Raw genomic sequence first — 20,943 nt, forward strand, 5'->3', positions numbered from 1 at the left:
ACGCAAGAGAAAACATCAGCTAGTATACTGCTGAGTGATTGTCATTTTATTAATTATAGGTTAGTAATATTATCATTATAATATGACAACTTTGAATGAAAGTTCTGTATAGATGGATTGTGCTAACCTCTAGAATGTTAAATTGTGCCTTTGAAATTACAGTAAATAAAATTAAGGGTGGTTTTCATGCTGAAAGAAACTCCAGCAGATCTGCTCTTGCCTCTGTTCTGACTCCTGTCTGCAGACATCATAGTAAAGGTAAGAGTTCAAAGAGGAATTGGCAGGAACTCAAAACTGAATTAGTATTAATGAAGAAGAGAAGCAGATCCACACTGTGCATTGCAGCTTTGATCCTCAGTATTGTTCTCTTACGATAAAAGTAGACTGGTTTATCTAAGCTAGGTTAAAGGGCTTTAAGTTTCATATGTATATTCATTAAGTTCTGCAGCTCTATGGTCTGGACCTGGAAGAACATGTCACATCTCCTTTCTCATTTGACGAAGCTGGTGGAAATCCCACGAAAATCAGAATACAATCAGAATGGTTGACGACATCCATAGCTTTTCCCTTGTGCACCAATGTAGTCACTCTGCCGTAGAAGGCCAATAGATAGGTCAGGCAGGACTCTCTCTTGGTGAAACCATGCAGGTTATCTTGAATTATGTCCTCATCCTTCATGTGCCTTAGCATAGCCTCCAGGAGGATCTGTCCTATGATCTTCCCAGGCACAGAGGTGAGGCTGGCAGGTCACATTCATCTGACTGCCATGACTTTTCAAATATCATGGAGAGTTGCTTGACAACAACATCATCCAATTCCTTCAGGACTCTGTAATGCACCTCATCTGGTCCAATATCTTTATATATATTCAGGTTCCTCAAGTGCTCACAAACCTGATTTTCTCTCACAGCGGGAGAGAATTTGTTCCTCCACCCGAGGGTTGTGGGAAGAGAGGTTGTCAGTGAAGAATTAGGCAAAACCATTGCAGAGTACCTCAGCCTTCTTGTCCCTTGTTACTAGTTTGCCAAACTTGTTTATCAAGGAGGGTACGCTTTCTTTAGTCTTCCTTTTTTTGCCTGACATACCTGTAGAAGCCTTTAGTATTTTTTGCATTCCTTGTCAAATTCAGCTCCGTTCATGCCTTGGCCTTATTTCCTCATCCCTACAAAACTAGATAGAATCCCTACAGTCTTCCCAGGATACCTGTGCCTGCCGCCACTGCCTGTGCATTTCCTTCTTGCCTTTTAGTTTTAACAGCAGGTCTCCACTCAGTCATGCTGGTCTCTTGCCTTCCCTTCCCGATTCATTACATCTTGGGATTGCTAGTGCTCCGTAGAACATATCCTTAAAATTTTGTTCTTCTCCCTTGTCTCTGAGGGCAGTTTACCTATTAGTCTATTGACTAACTCCTTGAAGAGCTGGAAGTTTGTTTTCCCAAAATTCAGGGTCCTGACTTTACTCTTTGCCTGACCCATATCCCTCAGGACTGTGAACTCCACCAGTGCATGATCTCTACAGACCAGTCAATTTCAAATCGTTACAGAAAGTTGTTTTTACAGAGAATGTCTACAAGAAAAAATAAAAAGGAAATATTTTAATATGATTAATACAGTCTTGTGTACAAAGGACTTAGTTTTTAACTGCTATAGTTCATTGTCTGCACAATAAGGGGCTACTTTTTCTAGACCTGTATTAGCTAACAGAAATCTCTTCTCTAAAACAGGAGACTACAAATTAAAATGGAACTCGGACAGTTGTATATATTCTGTATTGTTGCTAAATTTTGTCTCTGATCATTCAGCATTAATACAGCAAAAATTGTGATCAATCATCTTCACCACGGTGAATCCAACTTAATATTCCTGGCTTTGGTCAGTTTGAAGTTATTAATTCTGATAGTATTTGTGTGGTTTTAGACAAATCTGTTACAAAACCATAATTTTGTAGATAGCCTAGTGAGACTTGAGTAATGATCAAATACTTGCTTTCTTATATATAGATAGATCATCTACTTGGCAAGTAGATTACACCTTGGCAAGCTGAAGAACTTGAGATGCTTTTGCACATTGTGCCTTTAGCAAAAATAATCTACTTGTCTTTTTCATAATGGCTTACATTGTAGTCTTCATAAATAATAATAAATAAATATTGCATAATCCTGAGGATGGAAATGCTTTCCGTAATGCTCTTTTTACTTATTTGTTAGGCCTCTGCATCCTTATGCATGAGTGAAGCATGTAGATTTATAGGTGTTCTGAGCAGAGAGTTTGTGCCAGAAGCTACCTACTGCAGCATATTTCTGTTTCATTACAGTTGTAAAGGATAGTTACAGACATTTTAATAACTTATGACTCAAGCTGTCTAGAAGTAACAATGACACCGTGCATGGTGGTCTGTGGTTTTCTCATTGCCTCATCAATTTTTTTTTCTTAACATGATTTTAACAGGGGGTGTGCCTCCAATTTTTTTAATTACTTTAGTCACTACTACTTTTTTCTGTTTATCTCTTCAATGTCACACATTCTGTTCGATAATGTCAGCAGACATTTTCCAAAGATTAGTCCAAGAGGGATCAAGAAACTGATGGTAAGAGCAGTAAGCTGAATCATATCCTTATATGGATGGAAGATCTGATGAAGCTTCAGAAAAGCTTAAAAGATAAAGGAACTTGAAAAGGCTGCAAGTTAAACCTTTTGCATTAAGGTGGATTAATTGTTCCTTATTTATCATTCTTCCATTGACCTGATATCCTTTTGTCTTCTTCAGATAAAAGAATAACCTGTGAAACAGCCAATGAGAGTACAAAACTCATTGTCACCTTCTGCAAGCTGAGCAGCTTCTTTATGTTTGCGCATTTTTTTCCATATTTATCATCATAGCCAAAGTGAATGGTCATAAATGCATATTTTAATGGGAATATAGCTGTACTTGCCATATGTTGATGTGCCTTTTGACTGTTGGAGCTTAAAGGACTAATGCCAAATCTTACTTCTTTATTGCACTACTTAAATATAAAACCAGCATTTGCACCTAGACTTGCATGTGAGCCCCCCTTTTCAACAAGCTCAAAAAACAAGAAATGTTTTTGTAACAGATCAGAACAAAGTCATAAAACATGGCTGAGGAATGTGTTTGACATGGTAAGACCCATCATGTGGAATGCTTTCTATCTGGATGCCTTTGCTGTCATGGTTTTGTATGTGCAATCATATTTCCAAGCCTATTCTTCAATAACTGAGCTAATGAAAAGAAAGGAATTTATTATGGAAATCGGTGATAATATTGGCAGAGATTCTGCATTAATATACAGTGATACCAAATTAGTTAATTTGTGTCAAACTATTAGTAGATTTCAGCCATATATATGACATACACATTTATTATATGTGATTAAATACATTTTCTACATATTATGGTTGAATTATTATTCATACACACATATGTGCACTTTATACATATATATATGCAGACAAGCATAAGGATACAAAAGGTGCATCAAAGTAGACTGAAAAACCTACTGGATTTCACTGCAGATTATTTGTGATCTAATGTGACCTCAACGTGGCTCCTAGTCACAAAATATAGGCATTATTTTCAGTCCCAGACTTAAAGGCAATGTACCTTTCTCATTGCCCTGTGTTGTAGCAAGTCTGTGCATTAGAAAGAAAGAAAGAAACACAGCTTTGCAAAAGTGAAATAAATGTATTTATCTCCTCACAACCCAAAATGTATTCAATGCTCTCCCAGTATGGTGTAATACTTGTTAGTGAAAAAAAAAAGTTGAATTAAAAACTTCAAAATATAGAGATTTTAGGTGTATTGTATCACTAACCAAATTAAATTTATGATTGAGTGCATTATTTTTTTCTTTTTTCTTCCTTTTTTTTTTCCCCGCTTCTTTCATTTTCTGTATGCTCCTTTGAATTTGCATAGGATATATGCAATTTTCACTTGCACCGTCTATAACTGTTTTAAATGAAAAGAAATATGTTGGTTTTGCCAATGCAAAATTATTTTGTAGTTTTAGGCAAAGTGTGACTCTTTTTAGTGCCCTTTTCCCTGCATTATTTTTTCCTTTAAAGTGTATGTTAATAGTTTATCTTAAAAACCTATGTGATAATGTGCAGTTAGAGCAGAGACATAAAAGGGAGAGGATGCTGTCTGAAAATTGCCTTTATCTGTAATCATTAGGAAGAACACATTTCCCATTGCAATTTGTATTTCAAGATTATATCCTTTGTGCTGTAAAAACTAGGGATAGAAAAAGTGTTTAGAGTCATCTAGTCCATCTCCCTGCCATTGGAATTATTCCCTATTGTAAAATCGGACTGGCTCGACTAATGCAAGTTGGCCAGAGTAATGGAAACTTCATTACTTTTCATTGAGAGACAATTCCCAAAGTTCAATAGTCCTCACTTTTGGAAAGAACTGTGTTGGTTCTGAATTTTCTTTTTCACAATTTTATTGTTTTTACTCCCTGTTGTGTTTGCCTACTTGCAGAAACTGGAACATCCTTCTTCCTTAAAATTCCTCAGTGGACATTTTCAGACTTCTCTGATGACCTCCCATAAAATTAATTACCTAAACTAAAGACCTTTGATTATTTTAGTATTCCTCATCAGTCAATCATCACAATTTACTATGTCAATGTCTTTCTTGGATATAACAATATGTTTGAGAAATTGGTCACATTTAATGATGACTCTAAGACAAAAATATTGTTTTCCTGCTATGTGAGGACAGGATCACTGTGTGATCCAAACACACAGTGATGAATGGCCACAGATGAATAGATATTTCCATATTTCCCTAAGCAAAAAAAAAGTCAATCATCATTAGTATTATATAACTCAGTATCTAAAGCTCTCTTGGCAATTGGTGTTTTTTGTTTTCTTCTGCTGAAGTTTTCCTTGGATGCATTGAAGGGAATATTAAATTCCTATTTGTTCTGGTCTGCAAATTTCTGAACACATTTTATTTTCTGTTTCAAATCCTTTTTTCTCTTTGTGCCATTTCTCTGTCTTTATTGCAACATTTCCCAGTTTATGTGACAGTTTCATTAACGTGTTTTCTATTCCCCTTTGCAGAATGTAAATGAAGATGTCAAAACTAAATTTAACATGAATACTGGAAATATACCCCCTTTCAGCTTCTCAAAACTGAGTGCATTACCATTTATCATTAGCCCTTGTCAAGAGACCTTCAAATCACTCCTTAGTTCAGTTCCACAAACTGATCTAAGCTAATTCCGAAGTATGCATGCAAAACGAGGCAATTTATGCTTGTATTCTGACACTAGTGATAGTGTGAGGGCACAAAAAATTATTAATAAAATAGAACACATTTCATGTATTAATTGTGCAAGTCACCTAATGATACTGAGGATATCCCTGATCTCTCCCTCTCAGACCATAATGCTATATGGTCTTTCATTGCAGAAATTTGTTATAGTCTGTCAAAAGTATCTTGTCACAAATAGAAGTTAAATGAATAGGTCTTCTGTGGGTCCTATCAAACTTCCTATTACATAGGTATATGTAACATCAGAGAATATAACTCAGCACTTCAGGTATTGCTCCGTATTCCTTTGGGTTAGTGTACAGTGACATATTTTGATGTTAATAATTGTCATTGACTTTATGGAAATCATGCAATTACATGTGGAAAAAGGTCATGCAAGATAAACAAGCAAAGGTGTTGCTCTAGGCAAGTGAAGTAAGAAACACATTTTAAACTCATCTCTACATGTCATTTTCTTGTAAAAGGAGTCATACAGACAGCTCTCTAGTTGTTTAAGAGGATGTGCTGATTCTGATATCTCATAATACTGATAGCTTGATGATCATCAATAGCAATACCAGTGGTATCACTTTCATAAGCAAACAAATTAAGGTAGATATTCTTCTGTATTCATGGCTTATATAACTATAAAATCAATTCTAATGGATTTTTAAAATTAAATCAATGGACCAGAGGCAATTATATCAATACAGGTGGAATAAAACCCCCATATTTCATATATGCAATCTGTTTCTAAACAGTTTCTGAGATGCACAATATAGTGTGCATTACTCAGTGCTCCTGAGCTGAATCATCAAGTATAATGGAAAAGCTTTGAAGAGGTCTTTTTTAAAAACCAATATTCTTCTCTAGAAAAAGAAATTTAGAGCTTAATTGACAATGCATGCCTCCTCTTCTGCTTACTTAAAAGGTTTTCTGGCCTGAAATGATAAATGTTTCTGAGTCAGCACCTCTGGAAAAAGCTGGTATATGGAGACATAAGAGTAGGCTGCTTTGCAAGGGGAGACAGCTTGCCAGCAAGGCAGGCTGAGGCAGTGTCCTTTTAGGACAGAGGGAAAATCCTACAGTATCTGAACAAGAATTCCAGAGCAAGTCCAATGACAATCATTAGGATCACCCCCAGCCCACAGGGCTGCTCCTTGTTTTCTTTAACACAGCAACACTCTCAGTGATCTCAGGTTCCACGCCTGGGCCACCCCAGAGCTGGCCTGTGGCAAAGGCACAGGTTCCTAAAGGAAGGGGGTTAGAACCTGTTAGATTGCCTTTTTTTCCCCTTGTTTTCATTTTTTTTAAGAAACTGCTGTGATTTGTGTATGTTGTGATGAAGAAAGAGGCCTGATATAATGTCAGTATCACATAGAGGCACTGATTACAGAGCTCATCTTCTCCCTAACATATAATTTTAATGCAAAACAATCTTGCAAGTGGTGCTTGAATGAAGTTCAGAAGAATCAAGTCTTCTGTGTATTCACTGAAGAGGGACAATATCACAGAACCTGTATAAGCATAGGAGACCAATGTATCAGTCCCAAAATTAATGCACTCTCTTTTGGGCTCAGAATAATCCATAGATGTGCCAATAGAGCACATCATTGCTCCACTAGAAAGGCACATAGAAGTTTTTATTCGTGTAGTGTTTGGAGACTTTTTTAACATTTTCCCAAAATCCTCTTGCTAAAGAAAGCAGGTCCCTGATACATGCATACTGAGTTTATCTCACTACCTATTTCAGAAGAGAGAGTAAGTCCCATCACTGGTGACATCTCTCCCTTCAGAAGCAAGTATGTCTGGTTTTGTTATATGAATAAAATAAAAATCAATTATATGTTTCTAAAAAAATATGTTGAAAAATACTTTTTTCATGAATTGACCTGGAAGATATAGCCAACAAGAAGCAAGGAGCACCGTGCTTGGAAGCAATGGCAGAAATTGTCATGGGAGGACAGGCCAGGAACAGACATGGTTTGCAACCTTATAGGTAATCTGTCGCATAGTACTAGCCACCCATAAACTTTGACATTAAAACTTTGAATATGAGACAAAGAGCAAAATTGTTAGAATTTTTAAATATTGCTACATTAAGGCAACAATGCTTGTATCAACAGTGTATATGAAAGCATTGTACCTTGCTTTAATATAGAGACAAAGCCACATTCTCTGCTTCCAGTACCTGCCCATGATGCATTCAAGAAAGTTCAGACTTGGCAGAGAGGTGTCAGGAGCTCATAATGCCTGTAAAACTAAAGAAAAATTTTGTGAATTGGATAGTGCCTTGATAGAAATGATACAGATGATGTTTGCAGATCTGTTCATGAGTGTGAGAGAGAATCAGACTGATGAACTTAAAGAAAAATATAAAAGGTGTGAAAGAAAGGAGAGTACAATGATCAAGTGCTGCACAAGTGTCAATTTACAGACAGATCTTCAAATTTCAGGGATATTTCTGAATTTTCAGCCAGTCTCACTTGTACAGAGAGAAACTGTGCTTGGAATGAGCAGCAGAAGTGATCATGAGATGGCTGGCCATAACTGAAGAGTTTTCTAAAGCTTTTTCTAATAACTCACAGCAATGTACTTCTACACCACTCTGAAAATTCTGTGAAGAGCTTTTAAAACCAAAGCAAATACTCAACTCTGTAGAAAGGAAAACTTAAAAGTTCAGACAACAGACACTTAATTGTTCTTTAAATCTACATTGTGTGAGCTTCTTTTGCAGAGACTGGGAATATCATAATCAAATAGGAATAAAATTTGAAGTGCATTACTTAATCCTTGTTATTTTCAGCAGTGGAAACACAGTATGTTTAATGAACCCAGGAAATCCTGTAAGAGATGTATGCAAAAAAAAAGTTTTATTTGTCTTCAATATACAAGGAAGAGTGCAAAAGTATACAAGGAAGAGTGCAAAATGGGAAATATTAAAGCACAGATAGCTTTAAAATGCAAATAGGGGTGGGACAGAGCAACAAAAAATCTTGCAGTAAAATGCTAAAGAGCAAAGAGATGCTAAAGAGACTAAAGATTAGAAAAACCAGAAACAGTCACAGGACTGCAGTTTCTCTAGCATAAAGTCTCGACTCACTGCATACTTGTTGGTTTTGATTTGTTAAACTGTTGAAAGTACACATCTATCAAAGAGACAAATTTCTTGACTGAATTTTATTCTGTGCTGTATGTTCTAGGGTTGTAGAAGTGTGCATGTGTTAGAAAACTAATATCTTTTCCATGTTGTTTTATCAGGCTTTCTGGGACTTGTTTTGTTTTTTTAATTCTCATCTGCAAGGCAGGGATTTATTAAAAATTAGAACAGATAACCCATTGCTATCCTTCTTTCTGAGCCTTTTAGTAAACGTTTATTGTTTACTGATATTTTGTTGCAGAAATTGTATGTATGTATGTATTATAATCTCAAATGGGATCATAGGATAATTCAAGTCAGAAGAGACCTCATCCCCTTGTTATTTTCACTAGCTATTTTTTTGTAATACTGATTTAAACAGGATTAACAAAATAGCGGTTGAAGGTCTTAGACCAAGTTTATTTTGCGTAACATTGATGAATACTATCTAAAGTGGTTAATTTATCACTCTGCATCAACTATTTTTGAGCTTTCAGAACAACATGATTTTTTCTGTTGTTGTTTTGCTAACTCATAGGCAGATTTCTAGAGCCGTATTTCTCCATTTTCTTTCCTAATTACAATACAGCTCCCAAAGTGACATTCTGAAGTTGCATGACTTTTCTGAATCTTGATTCATGTAGTGGGCCTGGACATCCTTTAAGGAGTATAATAAATTAATTCAATTGTAGTTAGGCTGTTACATTCATTGCAAACTGTGGAAGTCTCACTTCAACTCAGACAAGGTAGGTAAAGATTCATTCCCAATTATCATGTTCATTATTTTAATCTTTAATTACATGTTCATTAATTAAGAGTTTCAGGCAAATGCAATTATAGCTTAAAACATGGACCATTAATAACTGTAACATTGCATTACATTTTGCTTATTATGCAAATAATTTCAGAGGTCAGAAGTGGTTACCTATTTCAAAGTATATAGGAAACATGCTGTTCAACTGTGCACAAAATTGGAAGTTTAGGTAACAGTTCTGAATTTGGGTTTTTAATAATTCACTCTGACTTATCCAGAGACACAGTAAAGAGGATCTAATTTAGTGTTTGCTAGCATGGTGGCCAGTCATAAGACTACAGTAACTTAAGCCATGGTTACCATCAGTAATGATGTTTGATCTTCTTAAATGATAATGATGATGCTTCTTTGCACAGATTGGCTGACTCCTTTTTTATCTCTGCCAACAAATTGGGTCTTTCTCTGATGATTAGCTGAAGATAAAGGTAATATTAAGAACTAGATGTCCCTATATATCTGTGTGTGTGCAATTGTCCATCTGTTTGGTGAAAGTAGTGGCCTCATTTGAAATCAGATTCTTAACAGCAACAAGGAAGACATATTATGTATTTGTTTATAATAAATGATATTTTTACTATAATTATTCTTGCATCTAAAAATTTTTAAATACCTATTTAGTTTAATGATTTGAGATTTTTTTTTTTTAATATATAAGTTTGATCATTTTACAGTTCTCCCACATAGTCCCTCTTAGGTCCTTCTTAGAAAAAATCTCACTCTTTCTGTTATCTCAGAGGTTTTACTGAAACCCGTCAGAACTCCACCAGCCTCCTTTCTGGTGGTAGCTCCCTTCTTTCTAAAGCTGTTCAAACTTGTTTCATTTTATGTTCTAGAGTTTCTGATTGGAGGAGCTAGTCTTCATCAGTGTTGGGGAGACACACAAACCTCCCCTTCTTCTGGAGGACTCCACCTGACATGGAACGCCTCAGCAGGACAAGGCAACACAATAGCTTTCTTTTGTCTTGTTCGTTCACACTCCTTTAGTACACTAGAGCAGACAGCAAAGAATAAACTGGAGCCAGCCCTCTGGGCTAGTTCTGAGAGAGAGATTGAAGTTCCTAAAAGGGTTATCAAGCATTGGGACAGGTTGCCCAGGGCAGTCTTTGAAAAACCTACCCTGGAGGTATTTAGAAGATGTAAGTGTGGCACTTAGGGATATGGTTTAGTGGTGGACTTGGCAGTGCTGGGTTGGACTCAATGATATTAAAGGTCTTTTCCAACCTAAATGATTTTATAATTTAAAGTGGAACCAAAATAATTGAAGCTGCTAGAACCCCTAGAACTGCATTCTGGTTTTATTTTAGTTAAACTTACTGCAAATTAATTAAAAAAAATTTAAAAGTCTATAAAACCTTGAGCAGTAAGTAATACCATCGTTTTTCATTTCCAAAGGATGACAAGAAATTTTTGCAACTTAACCAAACATCTCTTTCAATAAGATGGAGATGTAGTATGAAAGTCAGCATAACTTTGCAGTGTTCTCTACAGTTGTTGTATAGTACTACACGAAGGAGTTGCTTCCACTGACTTAAGATAGAGATGTGGGGAAATATCGCATGAAAGTTAACCAAGACTAAAGATCAAGGGTCATGATTTCCTGATAAACAGTTTCCAGGGAAAATTAATTGGGCAGTATAAGCTGTGCTTCATTTATATTGTTTTTTCATGGGTTATGTTCCTCTGAAGCTGCTCAGTAGAAAGTTAAGTTACCTGTTCTCTTACACCTGACTGAAACCTTGGAACAGGGAGAAAATTTAGTTTAGGCTGGCAGTGACTGAGCATTCTTGATGTGTAAAAGTTTTGACCAGGATGGCCATAGGTTGTGGCTCAGACACAGGAAGAAGACTGGTGTCTGGCAGGAAAGGCAGAGAATCAGGAAAGAAGACTGGGCGGGGGAGTAGGGTGGGGGTGGGGAAACCAACAAAAAACAAAACAAAAAAAAAAAAAGAAAAAAAATATGTACACACATATAGGTTGAGGCAACTGATACAAATTTACTACTACCTAACTACGCATATGAGTGTTGTTGGGCTGACAACAATACTGGAGGAAAAGCAAGACCGCCTCTTCAGAGACACACCATGGTCTGCAGCTGGGAATCCCCTCTTGTTTCCTTTCTGTCTCACTCTGAGGTTTCTCAGTTCCAGTAGCTGTTCAAATAAATGCACAGGTATAAAGTCCTTTTCATTTATTTGTTTAGGTGGTCAGTCTAAGAATAAACGATGTCCAGGATCTGGTCCTGGTCCCACCAAAGGTACTTGCCCCTGAAGTCAGTGGGAAGGAGACTATTTCCTCATTGCTAATGGTGCTGTGCTACTACCATACAGTGTAGGGACAGAAACTTTTCTCTTGTCATTTTTTCTCAGGCAGGGGATTCTCCCCAGGATTCCCACTGCAGGAAGAATCTTGGCCTGCCCATAAATACTCTTTCTTTTTTTAATCCTCGTTTAAAGACTATTTCAATGCTGCTCAGAATTCTAAATCAGTAAGTATTTAAAAATTCATTATATGCTATAAAGTGTATTATATTTTAAGAAATAAAAATAACGCAACATCTGTGTCTGTTTTCTAAGCAAGTCTGTTTGGCATTATTTTGGGGAAATACACTTTAGGCCTGCAGAACAGCTAACATTAGAGTTCCCTAACGATTTCAATTGTCCCCTCAGTCCCTCACCATTCTTTTCACATTCTGCTTCAAGTGAAACAGATGTTAGATTTAGATGTTTGTGTTTCTGGATGTTTATGCAAAACTTACACTTTCTAATAATGTTCTGGGTTTTGTAGATTTTTCTTGTTTTAATGTTCCCCCATATTCTTCCTGTTGTTTTCCATTTAAAATAAAGGCTTTATATGAAGTTTAAATAATGGACAGATGTCCAAATCTTAGAAATTAAAAAAAAGAAAAAGATTCTTTTTAATTCAGTGCATTGTTGGTCATTATACTCAAACTCATAGACAAAAAATTAGCTACATTTATAACACTAGTTCTTTGTAGCAGACAGATCTCCTTCATTGCATATGCCTGCACAAAAGACTGCTGGTACAGAGGGGAAAAAGCAGTAGGTTTGAGCTGATTGGATGGAACCCTTCTTCTCCATGCTTTGCTTCTGGATATGGAGAGCAGGAGGGACAGACACAAAGCAATGGGCTTTGTTCTGCTGAAATCCACTGTGTGCTGAGTTTGTTCTCTTGAAGTCCAGGTGTTAAAAGAGTTAATAACCCAAGGATCAAACCACTTTGCTATATTGTGCACTTGTGTGGATTCTAAAACCCACGGACATTTGCTGTGCATCAAAGAGATTTGATATGTACTATGTGTACTTTGCTACAGTGTTTGTGTTTTTAAAAACTTAAGGGTTCTTGAGATATCTTCTAACTGTGTTGGAGTACAGGGAAGAGTCTGGAAAGTGAAAGCTTTTTTCTTATTGTGGCTTTTGCCTGACCTAAGCATTTAAATGTGATCTGCTTTTCATCCTGCTTAGGCAAGATAAAAGTGGCCCTAACTTGCCCTAGGGATTACTTTTGTCTTTTCAATTCCTTCAGTAAGTAAAAACTATGTAGTTGTAAGCATGCTGTTTCTAATATTGAGCAGAACATTGCCTTGCAGCATTCTGTCTTGTCTCCATAATTGATACCTATAGTATATGATTTGAATGTTCTGTGATATAACAAGAGAATTCTCCACTACTTGCTTAGCTTAGTTCTGTGTTTCTTATTCAGGTATTCCCATATTGACACTTAAGAAATTATGAGCTGGAATTTTGGTGGCTTGTGGTCTCCGAGCAAAGCCTTAGAGTGTCAGGAGATTTTATCTGGTGAGAGAAATGCTTTTCTGATTTTCTGTTTTTTATAACCAAGGGAAAATATGTTAGTGAAAATACTTGGAAGGAGCTTTTATCTCCTCTATGGCTCTCATAAATTCAGTGAAATTCAACGAATATTGCTGCAGCAGGTGAATGTTCTGCTTATATTTTTAAGACTATGCAATTTGTTACTATAAAACTGTCGATTATAATCCACTGGATTCAATGCAATATAGTAGAATAAATGTAGTGACCTACAGGTTAAGAAACATAATAATGAATTCTTTATATCTTCTTGGCTATAAGAGCTTTACAGAAAAGGATTTTACTGGCAGTTCTTGTAATAGAAATGCATATCCCTCTAATTTCTTCCCCTAATTAACACTGAGAGAAAAGCTTCATTCTAGAGGTATTCCCCTTAGACTCTTTCCATTCTTACTATTGTACTTTTATGAGAAGAGCATAATTACTCTGCTGCAAACTGCCACACTTAACAGAAAGTACTGTACATAGTTTCAGTACTTTCAGAAACAGAAATTAATACCAGATTACAGAATAGTAGAAAGTATTTTGCACTTACCAGGCAATTTACTTTTCAAATATCATGGCTGTCAAGTATGTCTTAGATTTTATTTGCAAATTTATATGAAAATACAATTTTGGAAATCTCACCCTATATCCTTAGCAGCTTCAGAAGAAAACATCTATAAAATACAAGTCAGAGGGAAATCAGTGTATGTCAGAAATTGGATAAGACAACTAAAGAAACTTTACATTCTTTCTGGTTTGAGCAGTATGGATCCCAGTTTGAGGGAAATGCTTCATAAACAAAGCTTTTTAGGCTTTTTATATGAACAATGTATCTATCTTTTACTCTGTAAATAAAAGGGAAAAAGTATAAAAAGTTTTGAGATGGGCTAAATCTGAAAAATACAGATTTGAATTGTCATCCAAACTATGCTGAAAACACCAAATTGTGAGGTCTGAAGTTCTTGACCTCAATTTGGCTTTTTTTTTTAATTTATATTTTATAAGCAATTTACAATTAATATCTTTTTTTTTTCAGGTCAAAGCATTATGACAGATGATTGGGCTTTTGGACTGCACTTAAATTTGATACCAACTGCATTCAGTTAACCTGAATTTCTCTCCATCCTTTTGTGATTATTTGGCAGTTCACATTCTCCTTTCCAACAAACACAACACAAGAACTCTTGATTACTTGGTGACTTTTTGTGACAATCAGAACCAGGCGTTGCTGTGTCATATCTTCTCTATGGTGTCCTTAGTTTCTAAACTTAGTTTTGAAGTCTCTGAACTTCTATTTAGCACTGTTTTTTTAAAAGTAAATACTCCTAGCCATCTTTGGTGACTCTTTTCTGAGTTAAAAAGGCTCTGATTCTGCTTAGTGTCTGGGATTTAGCTTCCTATCTGCTAGCAGGAGTAAGTCCAATTTCTTCTCTGTGCAGGTCACAGTCTTAGTAACCCCCCTCTTTCTGTTTACATGCTCTCAGGGTACATCTAGGCAATCAATTTTCTGTAGGAAAGCTTTGTAAATCTGTTGTGTACTTTGACCAAAAAAAAAAATACCAAGAAAACTAACTCTAAAAATAACCTGTAAAACACCTGAAACAAGTGTTTAAAGTATGCACAAGAATATATTTCATTTTCCTGTCTTGTATTCACACTCATGGATTCATTGTAAGGTAAACATACGCAGGTATCTTCCCCAAGAATGCCAAGGCAGTGGAAAGGGTTCAAAAAGGTTTTGTTTCAGAGGCAAAAACATTAAAAGTTACAACTTCTCAGCTCTACCAGGCAGTATTGGGCCTAAGAGGGAAAAGGCATGGCCCTGCCCTCTCCAGTGTTTTTTGTCTTCTCACCTTCTCTCGGCTGCTGGGGCCCTGTACATGTTTGTGAGGGTTATCTCTCTCCGGCATAGCAGAGAGGGATAACACAGCTCTCTCTCTGCAACTCCCTTTGAGTGCAGAAAGGAAAAAAAACCAAAACACCTAACCCTTTCGAGAAGGCATTTTGTGGTCTTCCTCGGCAAAACAAGTTCTACCTTTCCATTACAAATCCTTCCGAAATCTCAACTTTTCCTATTACTTAGTTGAGAAAGCTTTCTTTCAATAGAGACTTCCTGAGTAGGACGGGATTTTTCCCCCCTCTGCCTTCAGCAACATTCTAGATTGGCTTTCGTTCAGCAGAGCAATGCTAGGAAGATCTATAGTGAGTCTTCAGCCTGACCAGATTTTTACTGTGGTGGATTGACTGTGGTCAACAGCAAAGCACCCACACAGCTGCTCCCTTGATTCCCACTCCCGCAGGACGGGGAGAAAACGAAAGGAAGGTAAAACCACTTGTGGAGTGAAAGAATGCTGGTTTAGTGGGGAAAGAAAAAGGTGTGCACACAAGCAAAGAAAAACATTCATTTACTACTTACCATTGGCAGGTACTTACCATCCAGCCACTTCCTAGAAAGCATGGCTTCATAATGTAACGGCGACTTGGAAAGACAAACACCATCACTACGAACATCCTCACTTTTCTCCTTTCTCCCATCTCTTCTCACTGAGCACAACACCATCTGGTATGGAATACCCCTTAAGGCAATTCACATCAGCTGTCCCATCTCTGTCCCACCCCAGTTTCATGTTCAACTTCAGCTTACTTGCTGTGGGAGGGTGGGGCTAGAGTGAGAATAAGAGAAAGACATTGTGCTGTGCAAACACTGCTCAGGAAAGCCCGAATTCTGGTGTGCTGCCAGCACTGCTCAGTCACAGCCAGGGCCTGCAGGGGCTGTGCTGTGCAATGCTTTGTGTCCTGGTATTTCACTTCCTCCACCCCAAAGGTCCAAAGGTACTATAAAATTTATAGTACAGAATTTATTAATCCCTGTAAGATTTTTTTTTTAAGCTTTGTCTTGAGAGATTCACACCTACAATAACACTCAGCCATGAAACCACAAAGATGACAAAAAGAAATGATAATTAAAATGACCACCCACCTTCCAGAATTGTGTCTATTTTCAATTCAAGACACCGACAGAGACTTTTCAAAAGTATCTTTCTCTCAAATCTTTCTGATTGAGACATGTTTTCAAGCAAAAATGCACCACCAAACTGGTTTGTCTTACCTGGCTCAGCTTTAAGCAAACATTAGAGCCACAGAGGCTGTAAACACCTCTGTGAAACAGCAGAACGTAGATCTCAGTTTTGCCTGTAGCAGTGCATGGAGGGCAAAAGCCTTCAGGTTGATGCTTCTCTACACATTACAGAAAGCAAAAGATGTGAACTGTTTGCATTCGTTTTTAACTATTTCTTTCCTTAAATGTTGCTTCTGTTTCTACGCTTTAGACAAAGGTCACCTGTACTTATTCTGTCATGTCTTTAATTCCTGTACTAAAGATTTGTGTCTCTTCAGGTTTCCTATGAAATACAAAATGTATCTTCTAATAACTAGAAATGAAATAAAGCCATTACAACTTGAAGGAAGTAACCCAAACCAGGGAGGTATTAGGACTAACTCTGGAAGACAGTTGACAGAATATTAAATTTTTGACATTCCCAAAACAGGTTTTGAATTCTTTATTCTTATTTTTAATTGTGTCAGCTATTGAAGCATATGCATAAATTACATCAGCATTATGTAAATTAATACATAATGAATTTACAGCTCTGATTTCAGAGATGAATTGGTAGTTAAAAAAACAGGGTCTCAAAAACTTTATAAGGTAAAAGAAACTCTATCCTCTATTGTCAAAGCTTAAAATTAAAGTCTTATGTTTTAAGTAAAAGAGGGAAATTCTCATACCAGAATTATTGCTAATGTTTCACATTAAAAAAAAGAATCAGCAAATATGATAGCATATAATACATTTTACTCTCTGTCAAGGTCATAAGATCTGAATGAGGAATGAGAGACTTCAACCACTTTTTCAGTCAGGTAGAGTATTTCAACAGGTTAAGAAAATGGTAGGATGATCAGGGACAATTTGAAATTCCACTGCCATGTTAGCTGGAACTTTCCCAGAACATTCAAAACTCAATCTAGTGACCATGGTGTGAATGCCAAAATTGCCATTAACTTTTACGGATTTTGAACAAGGTTGGAAGTGACATAATTGCAAATTATCTAGAATGCATCTATCTCTAAGCCAGGATTAAAATCACACTATGATTATTAGTAGAATGCAATGATATTTTGGTCCCAAATCCAAAACTGTTCAGCTCGTGTCTCTTAACAGGAAGGTAGCCCATTTTTTAAGCATCTCTCCACAAAATAAGTATCTTTGTGAGATCCATGTCTCATAGTTCTCGCTATCAGCCAGATAACAGAGCACACATATTTCTGAGGAAAGGCATGTCTATTTTTATTTTAAAGCCCACCAAAGTAAAACTTTCTTGAAAGCTTCAGCAAGGGTTTGACATTTTATGATCAATGGAAGATTTTACTCATGACTTTCAGTAATATGAAGAAAATTTATGGCTTTTTTTCAAAGTCAGGGAAGGTTGTTAAGGTACCATAATCTTTGCTAAGGTTTAATTTGTGTTTAAATTGTTAATGAAGTGAAAATCTGGAAATGCAAATAACTTTTCTTCCTTTGGGAAACTGCTGAAGCCAATGGTAGTGTTTGTTCATGATGTTTGTTAGATGTTCTATCTCTAATTGACTTAGGGAGAAAGGCTTGTCCAAATCACTTTTATGATAAAATATCTCCATAATTTCATTTAGCGTCATTTTATATTTCCAAGAAGTAAGGTATTTTATTGAAATTTGTGGGAAAAACAGAATTCCTTGTAAAGAATTTAACAAAATTTAATTTCAAGGTCATAAAAATGTGTCAATATTTACACTGTAAATCTTTCATTTGTAACTACAAATGATTCACATGCTTCTAGTGAATATATGTATATGTGCCAATGGAAGATACTACCAGGCCAAATGTAACTACAGAACATTTACGTGTATCCTTCTTAGTAATTCCTGTAAACAGCACTGAAAACATTATCAGAAAGTGCTGATGTATAGCTTATTGGCTGACGTGTGTTGCATGTCCAGTTAAAAATTTATGTGATTGTTAGCAAACCCAGTGGAGAAGCCTGCTTCTTTTATTCAAACTTTTAAAGATTTTTACTTTTAGCTTTGGAGCATCCACTAGCAAAATGTTATTGTTAAAGAGGGATAATATTTTTCCTTTTTTCTCACTTGCACAGGTAAAAGAACATCCCAAAAATGTCAATGTCCTGATAGCATACATGGTACCTCACTGTCATTCTTAAAATATGATCACACCAATTCATAATATTGCATATAGGGATCACATGAAGAAGCTTCCAATGAGCAAATAAAGGGCAGAAATGTCTATATAGTGCTGCTTATATTTTTATCAGTAACACTTATATGAAACTATACTATTGCTAAAAACAGACAGAAAAATTTTCAGAGATAGTTGTGATATACAGAATTTGATTTAGACAAAAGAGATGGGGTTTGCTTGTAAAAATGTGTCTAGATGGTAGCACAAAGTAGATGGTAACACTTTGTGTTACAAAGGAAGCAACAGAGATACAGATACTCTGAAGCTGATTTACAGGCTCTTATAGTGGTTTGAATTAGAGAACACGTTTTAAAAAATCAGCATTTAGGTGAGAAAAATACAAAAGATCAAAGTTTAACTAGTTATTCTCTATGTGTATTATCTATGTATTAGCCTTAAAAAAATTTCTTCAGTGACTCCGATTAAACAGGTAGTACAAAGCACAGCTTGTAGAGCAAGAGCCCAGGGTAAAAATGTCATAGCATCTTTTGATAGTGTTTTATTTCTGATAACTTGAGAGATTAAAATAATAGCTTCATTCATTGATGTATATATTATTCTTCTGTTTCTACATAAATGCAGAGAGAGAAAATAATCATAGCTGGATGTCTAGAGAAACTAAAGTAATTCATTACAATGCTGGCTTTAGTAAAGTTATGTCTTAAACTATAAAGTTGTATAATTAAATCATTCTTCTTCACCAGTGCAGTTAGAACTCAGTAAATGTGAACATATGGAGAAAATTCATCAATTCATCTAACACTGTCCAATCCTATTTTCTTTTACTCTTCTGCAGTTTTTTTCCCTTTCTTTCTTCAGTTATGTGTTACTAATTTACACAACAGCACTAACATGCTTCCCTACTCTAGACTAATTTATTTGTTCTCCATGTGTTGAACTCTCTGTTCAGTCATCAGTTGCTGTGGGAAATGAGCTAGACAAAGACAAATGTACAACCCTGGACTTCAAGAGAACATATTTCAGCTTGTTCAGTGCTCTTCTTGGCAAGGTTCCATCAGAGACTGCCCTAAAGGGCAAAGGATCTCGGAGAGTTGCATGGTTTTCAAGGATGTCCTCCTCAAAGCACAAGAGCACCCCACTCCAATGCACAGGACATCAAACAGCATGGCAGAGGACCAGTGAGGATGAACCAAGGGCTCCGGGTGGATTTCAAAAGCAAAAGGAAGTGCACAGAAGGTGGAAGTGGGGATCAGAGCACAGAGAAAACTGCAACAGTGAAACATTAGAGAACACAACAAGAATACTGTGAATGACAATGCACTATCAGTGCTGCCTTTCTCATGAGAAGCTAATTTTCTTTTAGTAAAGTGCTTGCAATCACCATTAAAAAAAAAATTGTTTAATCTCATTAATCAACAGAATAAATCTTCACAGAAACTGACCACTGAGAAGAAAATGACAGCTGTGACTGTTTGTACTGATGATCTTCCTTTATGAGTAGTGTTTCCTTTACTCTTCCTATGACTACTGAAAGTTTTTTTTCCCAATGTGTGTTTAGCACATCCAGCCCAGGACCAAGTTAACGTAATAAGAATCATTAGCATTTATATACGACTTTATATTCTAAAAGAATTCTGCAAGCATTTACTAATCTTTAGGTTATCTCGGTAAAATAGGTATCAAATTATTATCTTAATTTTAGTCATGGGGAAACAGAATGCAGCAAGTTAAATTCATAATCAATACCACACAGAAACTGAATAATAGAGCCAGTAACATAGATGAGGAGGTGCCCAGTCTCAGTTTCCCGCTTGGACAATGTTCTTTACCTTCCTCTCATAGCAGGATCCATGTAGTTGTGCAAGGCTAGGGGCAGGAACAGGACATAAAGTAATCCAGTGGCTATGCAAAATGAAAGTTTAATGACATGGTAATTGCTCATTAACATTCTCTGCTAGTATTAAATCCTGGAATACTTCCTGGAACTATGTGAACATAAAATGCCTTTCACTAGGCAGTTCATCATAGATCAAGCAGATGCTACCAATGATATTGGGTTACTGGAAACTACTAGCTTTGTAATTCCTGTCTTCTCTTCTACAAGTAATGGCTTGGACACTTGAAACATCACATGTTATCACATTATTGATCACTTGACAAAGAACAAGGAAAATCTACAATGTCATTCCTTAAAACATTTTTATAAATAATGAACAGTATGTTGCAAATTCATAAGTATTTAAATAAATATCAGCATATCTATGAATCTGAAACAGCGTTGTTAGTTGAAATTTGATACCAGACCTATGTCTGGCCCAGATGTCATTTTTAAGAGGTTTTAAGAAGCTGAAAACAATATCAAAAATCCATAGGTGAAAAATATCATAGAATCATAGAATTGTTAGAGTTGGAAAAGACCGCTGAGCTCAAGTTGAACTGTTAGCCTAATACTGCCATGTTCACCACTAAACCTTGTCCCCAAGTGCCACATCTATACATCTGTATCATCCAAGTTATATTATTTTTGAATGCATTTATAGTTCTTTGTAGATGATTTACTCTGAAAAAATAATAAGTTTGATTTTTGTCACCTAATCCAGAAAAATACCAGTAATTTCATTTT

At 36.1% G+C, this 20,943-nt stretch overlaps 1 long non-coding RNA gene across 1 annotated transcript in view; it reads right to left on the minus strand.

Moving 5' to 3' along the window:
* Nucleotides 1-1,040: 1,040 nt before the first annotated feature.
* LOC113963173 overlaps nucleotides 1,041-20,943 on the minus strand; it is a 37,442-nt gene continuing 17,539 nt past the window's right edge. Inside the window, exons 4-5 of the long non-coding RNA XR_003532670.1 lie at nucleotides 7,427-7,541; nucleotides 1,041-1,566 (exon numbers count right to left, since the gene is read on the minus strand). This is a non-coding gene — a long non-coding RNA (uncharacterized LOC113963173). The remainder of the gene's footprint in view (nucleotides 1,567-7,426; nucleotides 7,542-20,943) is intronic.

The sequence above is a fragment of the Neopelma chrysocephalum genome, unplaced genomic scaffold, assembly GCF_003984885.1.
Source record: "Neopelma chrysocephalum unplaced genomic scaffold, ASM398488v2 Primary Assembly neopelma1_22, whole genome shotgun sequence".
Taxonomy (NCBI): Eukaryota; Metazoa; Chordata; class Aves; order Passeriformes; family Pipridae; genus Neopelma; species Neopelma chrysocephalum.